The sequence below is a fragment of the Pelophylax lessonae genome, assembly GCF_965119305.1.
Source record: "Pelophylax lessonae genome assembly, chromosome: 3".
Classification (NCBI taxonomy): domain Eukaryota; kingdom Metazoa; phylum Chordata; class Amphibia; order Anura; family Ranidae; genus Pelophylax; species Pelophylax lessonae.
Window position 1 is genome coordinate 338,371,940 of NC_138770.1, and position 17,532 is coordinate 338,389,471.

The following is a 17,532-nucleotide window of genomic DNA, read 5'->3' on the forward strand; positions in this document are numbered from 1 at the left end:
AAATGACAAAAATCTTTCCCTTTGTTAGTAAACGCAATAACTTTTGCGCAAACCAATCAAAATACGCTTTTTGCAATTTTTTTTAACAAACATATGGTAAAAAAAAAAATTGGCCAAAAATGTTAAAAAATTTTGATTTTTACTTCTTTTGGGGGGAATTTCATATAAAAAATGTGAAAAATATTGTTATTTTTGCAAAATTGATGCTGTTTTTTTGTTTATAGCGCAAAAAGTAAAAATCGCACTGGTGATCAAATACCACCAAAAGAAAGCTCTGTTTGTGGGAAAAAAGGACGTTAAATTTGTAGGTACAGCGTCGCACGACCGCGCATTTGTCCGTTAAAGTCACGCAGTGCCGAATCGCAAAATAGGCCCTGGTCAGGAAGGGGGTAAAATCTCCAGGGCTTAAGTGGTTAATGGAGCTTTAATTTAAAAAAATTCCAAACTTTTTATTTGGTGTTGAACTGATTCCTCCAAACTTTTGTGCCTTCCTATTGGCTTATCATTATGAGGCCTTACTGTCCAACAGGAAATAGTAAGAGTTGGGAGGTAGTATGAAAGTCCTTGACACTAATGGAAACATTTGTATAATATTGCACTCTGGGATTTGGTGGATAAGTAATGTGATAAGAGAAAGCACTACCAAATGCCTGAATGTCATTGCTTGTCAATATACAGTAGATTATTTGCAAAACTGATAGATGTACTGTAATTCCTTATGTAAAAAATAAATCCTAGCCATCTTAATTTTTTACAGGCAATGTAAATTGTTAAATTCCAACACCCTGATAAAAAGCAGTATTTCAACCGTGAATTATGTTTCTCAATCTTATAAAACTCTACATAAGCAAAACTCAGAAGAGGAAATCTTTATATGGCAACTATTTATCAACTACTGAATCTTGCAAACATCATGTTTCCATAAACATTTTTCTGTGCTGCCAGCAGACAAATTTTCTTTTACACACTGTTCTCACAGACCACCATCTGTAAATTCAGACTGAAAAAATTACTCAGCATTTCAGCGAAGCAAAACATCCAAAAGAAATGAAATTCCCAGTAATACTATAACCATTTTTTTTTTTTTTTTGAGAGATGGGAGATTATATTCTACTTCTAAAAATGCATTTTATATATTTCCTCCTGATTCTGCAGCTGAAAAATATAAGGTAATATTAATTCAACGATAAGAAAGTTTAAGTATTAACACCTTACATTTATGTACAGGTAATACTGTAATGGAAGTAATGGATGGAAGAAACAGGAGCATATGCATGTTGCAAATGTAATCAAATGCAGTGATGTTGTTAGTAGGCTCATTCCTAGCACAAAAACACAAAAATATGATGGGCAAATTTGCCTGAGACAGATATACAGGGGGTTCATAGGATCCTGTTTTAAATTTATGAAATCTAAACTTGTCAATAAATCCTATTGATATACATAGAGGCAATTTTTGATACTAAATTATGGCCATTTTAAAGGCAAAGCAGAACATTTTTTGGCAAAAATTGTTATTCTAACTTTTGGCGTGACTGAGAGATGGAACAAACCCAATTAATTAAATTGCATGATTGGGAGAACCCTTTAGCTTTTATGTCGTACAGAATGGTACAATTTTCATGAACAGCGTCAGCAACACCATATTCTGGCATCACATAGCTTGCATACATAGTTGATTTTTTAACTTTTACTGTTTGTGTGATTTAAATTCAGCAGCAGCACACCAATATAATTTGTTTTGGCTTAAAAATGGCTTTTTAGGTAGTTTTGCCTGTGATACTGGATTTTTTTTTTTAATCAAGTAGTAATAGGCCAGGAATTTGCTAGTGAAAATAGCATTCACAACTGATCTAAAGATATAGGAGAGTTTACTCTTAAAAAAAATAAACTAAAGCCCTCCAAATAAAGCAATTAGCCAGTGGCAGAAAGCAATAAATAGTATAGTATACCATACTGCATTGACTTAAATATGTAAAAAAATCAACACATAATGTGCAAAAGCACTTCAATGCAAAAAAACCCACATTATCCAAACCCCCTCCCATTCTCATATCTCCAATTTTTCCCAAAATGAGCATTGAACAGAAAGAGACATGGCAAGTTTTAACTTGCAGTAAAAATTAAGCTGACCTTAGATGGAAGGAAATTCACCCGGTTCAGCAGGAACCGGACGTATTTCATTCATCTATGGGCAGTGCCACCAGATAGATTAGAATACCCCCTCCTTCCAGTCCTCTGTAAGGAGTACAATGCCCCTGCCCCTGGACATCCTTTTTCGCTATTGTTCTACCTCCTTTTAAACTGGTGACCCCCTGTCTATCTCATAAACCACTCCTCCTTATTGCTTGTGCCCACTTGGCAGTAGGTTCCATCTTCTGAAAAAAAACTGAGGAGGGGAAAGAAGAGGGCTGTTTAGCAAAAGTTGCAGACAATTGGATGCTTTGTGTATACATACCCACTAACTCTCTGATGTTACATCTATTGTTTTATAGTAACCATAGCTGGCATTTTTCTTTCCCCTCATCTCTTCTTTGAAGTGATTGTTGCACAAGGGAGATTATGGCTGTCTGTGAATCTTCCCTTTTTTAGCCTCGCCATAACCCAAAGAGACATAATGAATGAACCCCGAATGTACAGTAGGGATGATCGAACGGTTCGGGTCAACCATCGGTTTGACCCGAACATTGGCTGTTCGAGGTTCGGCTGAATTTAGAACTTTTTGCTGAAAAAGTTCGGAATTCGGCAACCAGAACCGACCAAAATGCAATGGTTCAGGAAATGGGCTTTAAAAGCCTGTGATTGGACCATAACCATCAGTAAAAGCCAATTGAGGGGGCAGGAGAATGCTAGGAATGTGATTGGAGTGACTAGGGGGTCCAGAGGCCAATCATTAGTGAATACGCCCCCCAGTATATAAGATAGCCCCCGCCAAATTCCTAGCATTGTTATACAGGGACATGGAAGAAAGTGGAAGCAGTTCTGTGACTTTCGCTACAAAGTGTAACAATTTTTAGTGTGAAGAAAGGGATATCTAGTGTAGTTAGGGTGCTATTTTCCACTATAGTTAGCTTTAATTATTCAGTTTTTGTAGGGAAAGTGTTAAGTGTAAGGGGACCGTAGTGTAGTGTAGGGCTAACTGACTGTGACTGCTATGAAAGGGTGACAAAACCCTTCCATATCAGGGTGACCGCTATAGAGAAAAGATTGTTTCTCTTGTGTCACTTTCAGAGCACTAATATGGCTCCGCTCCTGTCAGCATTCTTTTTGCTGCAGGCGTTGATAGTGCTTTTTTGAGGACATGTTTGGAGTCAGGCATGACATCTGAACATGTGTATAGGGGTATATATACATACACATGTCTGTATAGATACACCTGCACATATATAGGTGTGAAAGGAGCAGAACACTATACTTTTGCTAATGAAATAATTTGCACTAATATGGCTCCGCTCCTAACACACCTATATATGTGTAAGTGTAAAATACATATAAGTGTGTGTGTATATATATACCCCTATACAGAAGTTCAGATGTTTTGCCTGCCTCCAAAGAACCCAAAAAAATGCCTGCAAGAACAAACCTGGGCATTTTTTTTTTGGCGCTGGCATTTTTTTGGGTTCTTTGGAGGCAGGCAATACATCTGAACTTCTGTATAGGGGTATATATATATACACACACACTGATATGTATTTTACACTTACACATATAAAGGTGTGTTAGGAGCGGAGCCATATTAGTGCAAATTATTTCATTAGCAAAAGTATAGTGTTCTGCTACTTTCACACCTATAAATGTGTAGGTGTGTATATATACCCCTATACAGAAGTTCAGATGTCATGCCTGCCTCCAAAGAACCCAAAAAAATGCCCAAATAAACACCTGCAACAACAAACCTGGGCATTTTTTTTTTTGGCGCTGGCATTTTTTTTGGCATTTTTTGGGGGTTCTTTGGAGGCAGGCAAAACATCTGAACTTCTGTAAAGGGGTATATATACACACACACACTTATATGTATATATACCCATACACATATATAGGTGTGAAAGGAGCAGAACACTATACTTGAACTAATGAAATAATTAACACTAATATGGCTCCGCTCCTAACACACCTATATATGTGTAAGTGTAAAATACATATAAGTGTGTGTGTATATATATATACCCCTATACTGAAGTTCTGATGTTTTGCCTGCCTCCAAAGAACCCAAAAAAATGCCCAAAATAATGCCAGCGCCAAAAAAATGCCCAGGTTTGTTCTTGCAGGCATTTTTTTGGGTTCTTTGGAGGCAGGCAAAACATCTGAACTTCTGTATAGGGGTATATATATAAACACACACACTTATATGTATTTTACAGTTACACATATATAGGTGTAATAGGAGCGGAGCCATATTAGTGCAAATTATTTCATTAGCAAAAGTATAATGTTCTGCTACTTTCACACCAATATATGTGTATGGGTATATATACATATAAGTGTGTGTGTATATATACCCCTATACAGAAGTTCTGATGTTTTGCCTGCCTCCAAAGAACCCAAAAAAATGCCAAAAAAATGCCAGCGCCAAAAAAAAAATGCCCAGGTTTGTTCTTGCAGGCGTTTTTTTGGGCATTTTTTTGGGTTCTTTGGAGGCAGGCATGACCTCTGAAATTCTGTATAGGGGTATATATACACACCTGCACATATATAGGTGTGAAAGGAGCAGAACACTATACTTGCGCTAATGAAATAATTAACACTAATATGGCTCCGCTCCTATAACACCTATATATGTGTAAGTGTAAAATACATATTAGTGTGTGTGTGTATATATATATATATACCCCTATACAGAAGTTCAGATGTTTTGCCTGCCTCCAAAGAGCCCAAAAAAAATGCCCAAAAAAATGCCAGCGCCAAAAAAAAAATGCCCAGGTTTGTTCTTGCAGGCATTTTTTTGGGCATTTTTTGGGATCTTTGGAGGCAGGCAAAACATCTGAACTTCTGTATTGGGGTATATATATACACACACACTTATATGTATTTTACAGTTACACATATATAGGTGTAATAGGAGCGGAGCCATATTAGTGCAAATTATTTCATTAGCAAAAGTATAGTGTTCTGCTACTTTCACACCTATATATGTGTATGGGTATATATACATATAAGTATGTGTGTATATATACCCCTACACAGAAGTTCTGATGTTTTTCCTGCCTCCAATAACCCCCAAAAAATGCCCAAAAAATGCTTGATACTAAACCGGCAAGGTGTGAAAAGAGCGGAGCCATATCCCTGTTCTATAAGTGACAAAATACAAACAATCTTTTTTTTTTTATGGTTCTGGACATGCTACAGAGCTGACACTTCACATGTACACTTTTTAGACCCCCAGACACTAAATCCAAAGTCAAAATAAAAAAATCTAATTTTTTTTAAATTTTTTCAATAATTGGCTCTCTATCAATATCGACAATTTTTAAGAACTTTTTTTGTGTGATTCATAGTCCCTGGGGCACGACCCAGAACCCTAGGCACTTTTTAGGGGCATTTATTGGGTTTTAGGGCTTTCGAATGGTGTTTTTTGATTACCGAAGTTCGGGTCCCATTGATTTCAATGGGGTTCTGAAATCCGGGCCGAACTTTCGGGAAGTTCGGATGTTCTGGCCGAACCGAACTTTTGAAAAGTTCGATCATCCCTAATGTACAGTATATGTACTATGTGAGTTATGGTGCATGTGGGGTCAGTATTTTTTTTTCTATCTCCTCTTTGTCCTATGGGATAGGAAGTTGGGATATTACAGTATATGTATTATATTTGCATCTAATACAGTATCTCAACAGCGAGGTCCAGCACATTTGGGGGCGTGGCCTGGACGGCAATGGTGTAGGACACACATGAGCTGAGCTCTGCTCCTGCTACATCCTGAGCTACTTTCCTGGGTGCCTTAAACTGCCTATACACCGGCATTAACTGTTGGGGAGGCAGCCGCCACTCCGAGGGATATCTCCCCGCCGAAAAAGACCACGGCGGCTGGATCGGGATACAGAGGCCCAAGATGGCACCGCTCCGTCGGAGACTCCTGCTGCAGATACCGCCCGGGTCCTAGCGGCCATAGCTACCTGTCAAACCATACTCACAACTAAGATTGAGGAGGTAAAAACAGATATATTACTTATCCGGCAAGACATGGCTAAATTGAGAGACAGGATGACTGAGACGGAGACTAGAATTAGCAGAGCTGAGGATGTTTTACACCCCCTTCAGCATACTGCAGACTCCATGCAGCGTCAGCTCCAGCAATTAGCACAGAAGCAGGACGACCTGAAAAATAGGGCACACCGCAGTAATCTGCGTTTTATCGGGTTGCCTGAAGGTGCGGAGGGCTCGGATGCTGCCACATTTTTGGAGAACTTATTGATAAAGCACTTTAGCAGGGAAGCCTTTTCTGCCACATTTGCAGTGGAGAGAGCTCATCGCATGCTGGCTCGTGGCCCACCCGAGGGCTCCCCTCCATGCACCCTTATCGCTAAACTTCTTAATTTTCGTGATTGCGATGCTGTATTACGGTTAACCCGAGAACGGGCCAATATTTTGTTTCAAAATGGCCGCAATGCGGCGTTCCCAGACTTTTCTGCGGAAGTACAAAAGCTTTGTTCTCGCTTTACAGATATTTAAAGGCGCCTACGTGTGCAGCATTTGAAGTATGCTATGCTGTTTCCAGCTCGTCTGCGGGTAATTTGTGATGATAAAGCTATCTTCTTTGTAGACCCTTCTTTGGCCTCGGAGTGGTTGGATCAACGGGAAGCTGACCGCAATCATCCTGCCTGATTACCAGAGATGTAATACTGTTTCTTATTGCTGAAGTATCTTAGATTTATTACTAATCTCTCTGCATGTCAAAATTGTACCTGACTTTGTTATAAGGCAGATCTTTTTTAACCTAATGGTCAGTGAACCAATGTGAAATTTTGGTCATGGAGAATGGAATCCCACTTTATACTTTAGTGGGCACCACGTTTTCAAATTAATTTTGTTAAAGGATTCCTGCTCCTGACGGTATTCTTCTTTAAGTTTTGATTTATTATGCACAGGAATAGGACCCTTGTTGCAGAAGTGAAGCTTCTATGGCTCTATTACCATCAATTACATGTGCAATACCACATGTTCTACAACCATTCCGGTGCAATCCAGTGTATGGTCGCTCCCTATTGCCAATGACAGTCGTGAGGAGCTGGTATTTTTTTTTACTATTTAGTCAAGGGCTTTTTGCTCTGGCAATAGCCCCATTTATGTTTTGTGTTATATGCCTGATCTCCATGGGGTTGGGGTATTATGCTCCCACACAGTTGAGGTTGTGGAGAGCGGGACGGGGGGAGGAGTGGGTGGGGTCAGTTGTCATTTTTTTATGGTTTCTCACAGTTTAATCCACTTATTATGCACTTGATGTGGTTGCTTAATGGATACAATGATCATTTTATATTACATGCCTTTTCTAAATATAATGTGATGTACACACCTGCCTTGGGAATTCCCCGCACATATATGCTGTTTTTATTTTTTATTTTTACGCTGTGATAGCTAATGTGAAGTTTCTCACGTGGAACGTGAGAGACCTTCGGGACAAAGTGAAACATTCCTCCATCTTTAGTTGTCTTAAATCATATAGAGCGGATATTGTAGTTTTGGTGGAGACGCATATTACTGGGCAACTCCAGCTTGCGCTTAAGCGTCCCTGAATTGGATGGACGTACCATGCCACCTACACTTCTGCTTCCCGAGGGGTCTCGGTTTTGATTTCTAAGCATGTGCATTTTTCCCTTTTTTCTGTTCGGTTGGACTCCCAGGGCAGGTTTGTTTTTTTGCATGTGGTTTTATACAACAAGCAGTATCTGCTTCTGGCTTGTTATGTCCCCCCTCCTTACAGCTCGGAGGTGGTTCAGGAGGGCTTGTCCTTTTTTGCTCAGCACCCTGATGTCCCGGCTGTTTGGATGGGGGACTTCAACATAGTATTGGCTCCGGCCCTTGACCGTCAATGTTTTGTGACGGCTCTGGGGTCTCAGCCCCTCACCTGGCTGGGACGTCTGTTCAGGGATTTTGCCCTGACGGATACCTGGCGTTACCAGCATCCCCATTTACGTCTGTACTCGTGCTTCTCAGCCACCCACTCCACGATGTCACGTATAGATTTTATTATAGTTTCAAACTCCTTACTTCCTAGGCCCGGCGATTCGGGATTTGAGCCCCGTTTCCTGTCAGACCATGCACCCTGTTGGGCCTCTTTTTGTATAGCCCCCCAGGTGATCCCTCGCCCTTGGCGTCTCCACCCTTTTTGGCTTACTGCTATAGAGGACCAGGAGGGTCTGGCTCGAGAGTGGTCCTATTTTTTTTTCATTAACGATGGCTCAGCGGCCGTGGGGATTGTGTGGGAAGCTTTTAAACTTCATGCTCGGGATACTCTGGCACGCCGAATCAACCGATTCAAGCGGTCCTCGGATATTGCTCTGGCTGCTGCGCAAACACATTTAACTTCCCTCACTAATAGTTGTTCTGCTGACCCGTCACCTGATAATGTTTCTGCATTGAAAGCTCAGACAAGAGACTAGTAGACCAGATGTTATATGAGAAAGCTAAACAGAAGTTGTTTTTCAGTAAACAAAGGGTTTTTGAACAGGGAGAGCGGGAAGGTAGACTTTTGGCATACCTAGCCCATCTGGATATTAAATCTCCGGTTGTGGTTCAGCTTAGGGACTCTGATGAGACTCTTATTTCTGAACCGCCGCAGGTGGCTGCTGCGTTTTGTTCTTTTTATACTCATTTATATACTTCCCAGTCGTCGGTTGCCACCCAGGACACCCGAGAATTTTTTCACAGTATATCCCTGCTCCAGTTATCCGAAGCCCAGCGTGTGGAATTGGATGCTCCTTTATCAGTAGATGAAATTGCCACTGCCATTGCCTCTTTGGCTATGGGTAAAGCCCCCGGTTCCGACGGTTTACCCTCGATTTTTATGCGACTTTTTCTGAACACTTATCCCCGGCGCTCCTTTCCCTTTATACCCATGTTCATGACATTGGCCGTCTGCCAGACTATGAGAGAAGCCAATATTATTATTCTGCCAAAACCGGGTAAAGACCCTTTATATCTAGAATCCTACCGTCTTATCTCCCTACTACAGGTGGATATTAAAATTTTAGCTAAATTGTTGGCGCTTCGCCTAAATAAGGCCATACTTTCTTTGATACACTCTGATCAAACTGGCTTTATGCCAGGTAAAAATACAGCAATGAATATTCGCTGTTTATATATGAATCTGCAGGCTGCCCATGATGGGGTGGGTACTAGAGCCTTGGTGGCGCTAGACGTCGCCAAGGCCTTTGACTCAGTTGAGTGGAGTTATTTATGGGAATGCCTGAGTGCTTTTGGATTTGGTCCAGAATTTATTAGATGGGTACAAGTACTTTATTATAAACCTGTAGCCAGGATATCGGTCAATGGATGGACATTAGATTCTTTCCTCCTAGGCAGAGGTACCAGACAGGGCTGTCCTTTATCACCCTTGCTTTATGCATTGGCTGTGGAGCCTTTGGCTTCCCAGCTTCGGTGTCACCCTGATGTCCATGGACTGTGTCATTTGGACCTGACTGAAAATATCGGTCTTTACGCAGACGATATGCTCCTATACTTGGAAGACATGGATGACTCTCTATGCTCCGCGTTGTTTATAATAATAGAACAGTTTGGATCCCATTCAGGCCTACGTATCAACTGGTCTAAATCCCAAATATTACCACTGGACCCATCCCCACCCTCAAAAGTTTCTGCTTCTCTCCCTTTGCAGCGAGTTGCGGCGATTCGGTATCTTGGGGTTTACGATTACCAAATTTCCTACAGACTATGTGCGGGACAATATTGAACCCCTAATTGATATGCTTAAACAACGCACTCAAACATGGGCTAGGCTGCCATTGGGATTAATGGGTAGGGTGAATCTTATTAAAATGATTTTATTACCAAAATTTCTTTATGCTTTTTGGCACTCCCCCGTCCCAATACCCCTGAAATTATTTTAAATTATTGACCGTATCCTGAATTCCTTTGTTTGGGGACCTGAGCACCATAAGTTAACATGGGCGTCACTTAAAAACCCTACGGATAAGGGGGGGGTGTGGCTATACCGGATTTTCAGTCTTATTACCTTGCGTCGCAACTTTCCCATTTTTTTTTATTTTAATAAATTGGAGGCTATTAGATACCAAACCTTAGTTTGTCATGGATCTCCCCAAGCTGTTTACATCCCTATGCAGGTACTTTTACGAAAATGTGGTCCTTCGCCTCGAGCGATGGTGATGAATAACTTGTTGTTCCATCACCGGAAGATCTGGGCGATAGTGGCAAAAAGTTAAATTACCCTCAGATACACACCAGGACCCCTTTATGGTATAACTCAGACCTGCGAGAGCTTCTATCTATCCCGGAATGTCAGTCGTGGGCAACTAGGGGTATACTGTATCTGGGCCAGGTGCTTTGTGATTCAGCTGTCCGTTCCTTTCAATCACTTAAAGCTGAGTATGATCTCCCTCCGCATATGTTTTTTCGATACGCACAGTTGCGTCACGCATTACATGCACAATTCTTGACACAATTTCCCGTTTTACAAGATAAAACGGGAAATTTTATCTGCTGGAGGTGCTGTTGGGCGACACGCATGAGGGTCTTATCTCATCCTTATATATTGAATTGCGTGGTGTTGAGGACGATCGCCAGGTGACCCGGATACAGGCTCGTTGTGCTGTGGATACGGGTCCCCTGGATGAGATGGATTGGGACAATATCTTGGTGGGCCCTAGGTTGGCTTCGCCCAAACTTTCAGAGTGTGTGACTCAGCTGTACATCTTGCATAGAGCTTATCTTACTTCGCTCAGAATATCGTAATATAGGCAGTCATACAACTCTTCCTGCCCTCGTTGCCCCCTGCAACCGGGTACATTCATACATCTTATTTGGTCTTGTCCGGATATTCAGGCTTACTGGACACAGGTTATTAAGTTTTTGCATGATCATATGGGCTCCCCCTTACAGTTGGATGTTTTATTCTGTGTGTTAGGTTTGTTTCCTGACTGTGACATTGACAAATTTTTTACCATTTTTCTTCAGGAATCTATTTTTAGCGCTCGCAAGCTTATAGCAAGACTGTGGATGCGTGATTCAGTCCCTACTCTTCAGGACTGGATCGCGGAAATAAATTCTGATCTTCGTTATAAACGGTTGATTTATAAACACAGGGAGTGTCCCAAGAAATTTGATAAAATCTGGAGTTGGTGGTTAGAGAGTACTCGTACATTTAATGTATGCATTTTTTGTGATTTTACTTTTTCTGAAGTCTTTGGGGGATGGGGGGAGGTGGTGGAGCCGGGGTATGGATATGACTGCTTTATTATAGCTCATAATTATACGGGGTAATTGATATATTACCAGGGCGGGGTGCGGCTGAGTGAGATATTTATAACACTGTATCATTGTACCTCTTCTTTTGTATGGTGAAGGTATATTTTGTTTCACTTATTTCACTTTAAAGTGTTTCACAAGTGTGTAACTCACGTGTTAATGTGTTTTTGAATTTTGTATTGTATTTTTGCAGCACAAATAAACGTATTTTCTAAATAAAAAAATATACAGTATGTCACAAAAGTGAATACGCCCATCACAGTTTTGTAAATATTTCATTATACCTTTTCGTGTGACAACACTGAAAAAATGACTCATTGCTGCAATGTAAAGTAGTGAGTGCACAGCTTGTATAACAGTGTAAATTTGCTGTCCCCTCAAAATAACTTAACACACAGCCATTAATGTCTAAACAGCTGGCAACAAAAGTGAGTATACCCCTAAGTGAAAATGTCCAAATTGGGCCCATAGTGTCAATATTTTGTGTGGCCACCATTATGACATCACAGAGCTGGTGGATGTTAAGGACCTTGCGCTCCTCCATTTGAGGATGCCCCACAGATGCTCAATAGGGTTTAGGTCTGGAGACATGCTTGGCCAGTCCATCAACTTTGCCCTCAGCTTCTTTAGCAAGGTTGTGGTTGTCTTGGAGGTTTGTTTGAGGTCGTTATCATGTTGGAATACTGCCCTGCAGCCCAGTCTCTGAAGGGAGGGGATCATGCTCTGCTTCAGTATGTCACATGTTGGCATTCATGGTTCCCTCAATGAACTGTAGCTCCCCAGTGCCAGCAGCAGTCATGCAGCCCCAGACCATGACACTTCCACCACCATGCTTGACTGTAGGCAAGACACAACTGTCTTTGTTCTCCTCACCTGGTTGCCGCCACACACGCTTGACACCATCTGAACCAAATATGTTTATCTTGGTTTCATCAAACCACAGGACATGGTTCCAGTAACCCATGTCCTTAGCCTGCTTGTCTTCAGCAAACTGTTTTTCGGGTTTTCTTGTGCATCATCTTTGGAACAGGCTTCCATCTGGGACGACAGCCATGCAGACCAATTTGATGCAGTGTGCGACTTATGGTCTGAGCACTGACAGGCTGACCCCCCCACCCCTTCAACCTTTGCATCAATGCTGGCAGCATTCATACGTGTATTAACCAAAGACAACCTCTGGATATGACTCTGAGCATGTGCACTCAATTTCTTTGGTCGACCATGGCGAGGTCAGTTCTGAGTGCAACCTGTCCTGTTAAACCTCTGTATGGTCTTGGCCACCATTCTGCAGCTCAGTTTCAAGCTCTTGGCAATCTTGTTATAGCCTAGGCCATCTTTATGCGGAGCAATAATTCTTTTTTTTAGATCCCCAGAGAGTTCTTTGCCATGAGGTTCCATGTTGAACTTCCAGTGACCAGTATGATAGAGTGAGAGATATAACACCAAATTTAACACACCTGCTCCCCATTCACACCTGTGACCTTGTAACACTAACGAGTCACAAGGAGGGAAAATGGCTAATTGGGCTTAATTTGGACATTGTCACTTAGGGGTGGACTCACTTTTGTTGCCAGCGGTTTAGACATTAATGGCTGTGTGTTATTTTGAGGGGACAGCAAATTAACACCGTTATACAAGCTGTACATTCACTACTTTACATTGTAGCAAAGTGTCATTTCTTCAGTGTTGTCATATGAAAAGATATAATAAAATATTTCCAAAAATGTGAGGGGTGTACTCACTTTTGTGAGATATTGTATACTTGTATGTTATATGTTTAGACATAAATTGTTGATATCAGGCACCATATCAGACAAAGAATTCTGTAACCCTGAGGAAGCAGCTATGAATGCAAAATGTGTAGGAAAAATGTCAATGGTCTTTGATCTTTGCCTGAATATTTCTATTCTGCTGCAGTTCAATGGAAATGTGTTCTTATTATCTGTATAATTTTTATTATTTGATATTTTGTAATATAACTTTGGATATTTTTTAATATATTCTGTATGGTATTTATATACTGGGAGGTCATCCTTGGACGCCCACTCTCTCTTTACCTTCTGCCTTTCCAATATTATTCATTGGGTTGATGATCCTCCTTTTAGCTCATGGGCTGACAAACTGCTGCTTGGAACTAAAGCTGCTTGGCTGACATATAACAAATATCCTATTAAAGGCCTGTCTAAGCCAGGTAATCTAAGTTCAAAGGTCTGGCAGTGCATTATGGTTACAAAAACTTCATCCCAGCAAAATACAACAAGAATTCTCTAGGATCATGAACCTTAAACACTCTTTTTTTTCTCCTCAAACCTATGGTAGCAGTGAACCGTAACCTCAAACCTACACACATACTCTATGTAAAAAAAAATGCATTCAATAAATATATTTAGAACCATGGCACTAAATTTAAGGCTCTGAAGGTATATGCCTTTGAATGTTGTTTTGCAAATATTGATAGAATTTGTAGGTGATTGTGGATTTTATATAAATAATAAAAACACATTTATTGTATGAAGATAAAATCTTTAATATTTGCTTTTCACCTTGTGTTTTTGCTACTATTGAAATCTGGGCTTCTTGCTTTGAAAAATAAAGTGTAGATGTTTCTTTTTTTACTATTAATTTTACCTTTAGGAGGAGTTTATTTATTTATCATATTCTTTCAACATCTCTACACAAGCATGCACCTATGATGTGCTGGAGGGCTTTGTAAAACATTGCTTTGAAACATGTAAAAGTTCTCCTTGGCACAGTTATGACTTGATTGGAATAATTAATCTTCAGCTAATGATTTACTGAGAAGAATGGAATTAGTGCATACAGATAAAGAGGAAGTTAATGCAAGGTTTAAATTTCACATTATTTTTTTTTATATAATGACAACCATGCTGATTAATTTAGGTGAGTTGTCTGTGACAACAGCTTTGTAACCATTTATAAAACTAAAGTTTAATATGCCTATATATTTTTGCTACCCTCTTTCCTCCTATCCTACCTTGTTTATGTGCTAATGAAATGAAAAAAAAAAAAAAAACAAACAAAACAGTTTTCATTGCATAACTTTTTTAAGACCCGCTGACATCATCATTGGGTGCTCTGTGCTTCTTGATGCGATGCAGGCAGGATCTGACTGGCAGTAGGGACCTGTGGGGTGCTATATATAGTTTCCTGAAAACATCTCAGCACCCTGCCTCAGTACTGCTCTCAAGAGCCCTCAGCTCTAATGCAAGCAGTGGGTTGGCTCTTGGGGGGTGGTATTCAAATATCTTAATGCCTTGATGGGTAAATATCAGTCTGGTGGTGTCGGTGTTCGAAGGCAGAGTGCATTTTAGCTTTGTGGTTTTTTTTGCTCTCTTTGTTTTTGCTCCTGTCCTTACAGGAGGAGGGAGACATTTCTTCAGTAGGAAGACTTTACAATAGTGGGATACGTGGCAATTTATATCCTAACAAATGTTCTAACTCTTCTTAAAAACAAAATTAAATATTTATGCTTAATAAAAATAAAAGGGTGAATTGGATCAAAGGACCCAGACCACCAGGCGGCGCTGATAAATCATATATACATGGTAAATCTAAATGTGAACTATATTCCAAGGACACCCATGATATTAAATAAAATAAAATGAAATGCACAATAAATAGAATTTGCAGTATTGGGATAAATTATAGTAAAACAATAAATACAGTGCCTTGCGAAAGTATTCGGCCCCCTTGAACTTTTTGACCTTTTAACACATTTCAGGCTTCAAACATAAAGATATAAAACTGTAATTTTTTGTGAAGAGTAAACAACAAGTGGGACACAATCATGAAGATGGAACGAAATTTATTGTTTATTTCAAACTTTGTTAACAAATAAAAAACTGAAAAATTGGGCGTGCAAAATTATTCAGCCCCTTTAAATTCAGTGCAGCAAACTCTCTCCAGAAGTTCAGTGAGGATCTCTGAATGATCCAATGTTGACCTAAATGACTAATGATGATAAATAGAATCCACCTGTGTGTAATCAAGTCTCCGTATAAATGCACCTGCACTGTGATAGTCTCAGAGGTCCGTTTAAAGTGCAGAGAGCATCATGAAGAACAAGGAACACACCAGGCAGGTCCGAGATACTGTTGTACAGAAGTTTAAAGCCGGATTTGGATACAAAAAGATTTCCCAAGCTTTAAACATCCCAAGGAGCACTGTGCAAGCAATAATATTGAAATGGAAGAAGTATCAGACCACTGCAAATCTACAAAGACCTGGCCGTCCCTCTAAACTTTCAGCTCATACAAGGAGAAGACTGATCAGAGATGCAGCCAAGAGGCTCGTGATCACTCTGGATGAACTGCAGAGATCTACAGCTGAGGTGGGAGACTCTGTCCATAGGACAACAATCAGTCGTATACTGCACAAATCTGGCCTTTATGGAAGAGTGGCAAGAAGAAAGCCATTTCTTAAAGATATCCATAAAAAGTGTCATTTAAAGTTTGCCACGAGCCACCTCGGAGACACACCAAACATGTGGAAGAAGGTGCTCTGGTCAGATGAAACCAAAATCGAACTTTTTGGCAACAATGCAAAACGTTATTTTTGGCGTAAAAGCAACACCCTGAACACACCATCCCCACTGTCAAACATGGTGGTGGCTGCATCATGGTTTGGGTCTGCTTTTCTTCAGCAGGGACAGGGAAGATGGTTAAAATTGATGGGAAGATGGATGGAGCCAAATACAGGACCATTCTGGAAGAAAACCTGATGGAGTCTGCAAAAGACCTGAGACTTGAAACTAAGTATCATTCTCTAGTTTGGTAAGAACCTCTAGTACCTTTACTTGTTTCCCAATACATTTTATCCACAGATTTACACTATATGGTCCTTCCCTGTTTGTGTCCATATGGAGGCTGTCCCACGGATTGAGGACTCATGGTATACCTGATCTAGCCTGGTTAACAGATAATAACCCATCCAGGAATTGGGGCGTTCCACCCATAGGAAGATCCACCTATCCATTGGGGCGTGATACCCCTGTAGGGGTTATTTGTTCTGGTGAGTGCATTATTGGGTGAGAGGGAGCACGAGCACTTCTACCTCACCATCCAATCTCAAATTTTGTCAGGGATCACCACATTCACAGACTTTACACTAATTTATATAGATATATCTATGCACGGTCTCTACACTGATTAATATTTATCATATTTATTTGATTGATTTTTCCTATTTATATACTGCTACTCAATCTAGCACGGTTTTGTGATATATGTTATATCACTGCTATATCTCCTAGTTTGTTAGTCCATTATACGTATCACTTTGCACTTAGTCACCTTATTAGTGTAACTATTTGATTGGACCTTTTAATAGGATTTGTTCACTCATATGATGTATTTATTTCATTTTATGGTGTGCACTATTGCTTTTTACTAGTGGTATTATGCAATTCAATTTAGCACTTTTTGATATTTACAGCTACACCTATATATATTTTTTACATTTATTTCCACATTTTTACCATCGGGTTTTATTTGTTTTTATACACTTATTTATTCATGTTTTTATATTGGTGCTAGTTCACCTGACGGCACTACTAGTCATCTACTTCTCCCTAGGCAGCGCCATCATCCCTCCTTCATCCCTTGTTCATTTTTGTATAACCTTTGGTTATATTTGAGGGAGGCTGCAGCCATTGTTTGACCTTAGCGCGGAATTGAATTATTTTATAAAATTATAAAATGTATTTGTTCCCTCTGTCACACCACCAACAAAATGCTTTAGGGTTATCATGGGCTGGGGGAAGTGGGGAGTGCCAAAGATGCCTAGATGCCTATAAAGGGTTGGTGGGGGGGAAAGTAGATTGACATTAGATGATTAGACTAGATTAGATATTTGACAGAATCCCACTGATGCAGGGAGTGCAGCAACAAGGGGTCTGAGAGTTTGGGCCTATTACAAAGGGGAGTCCAAAATAGATTATGGGCAGGCTGAAGGGAGCAGTCAGTAGTGACCAAGTAGGCCAAAATAGGAATTTCAGTGGGAGCGACAAGAGGAGTGATTTGTACAGCACAGTTTAAGATTGGGCATGGCTAGACCGCCCGCCAGCCTACAGCTAT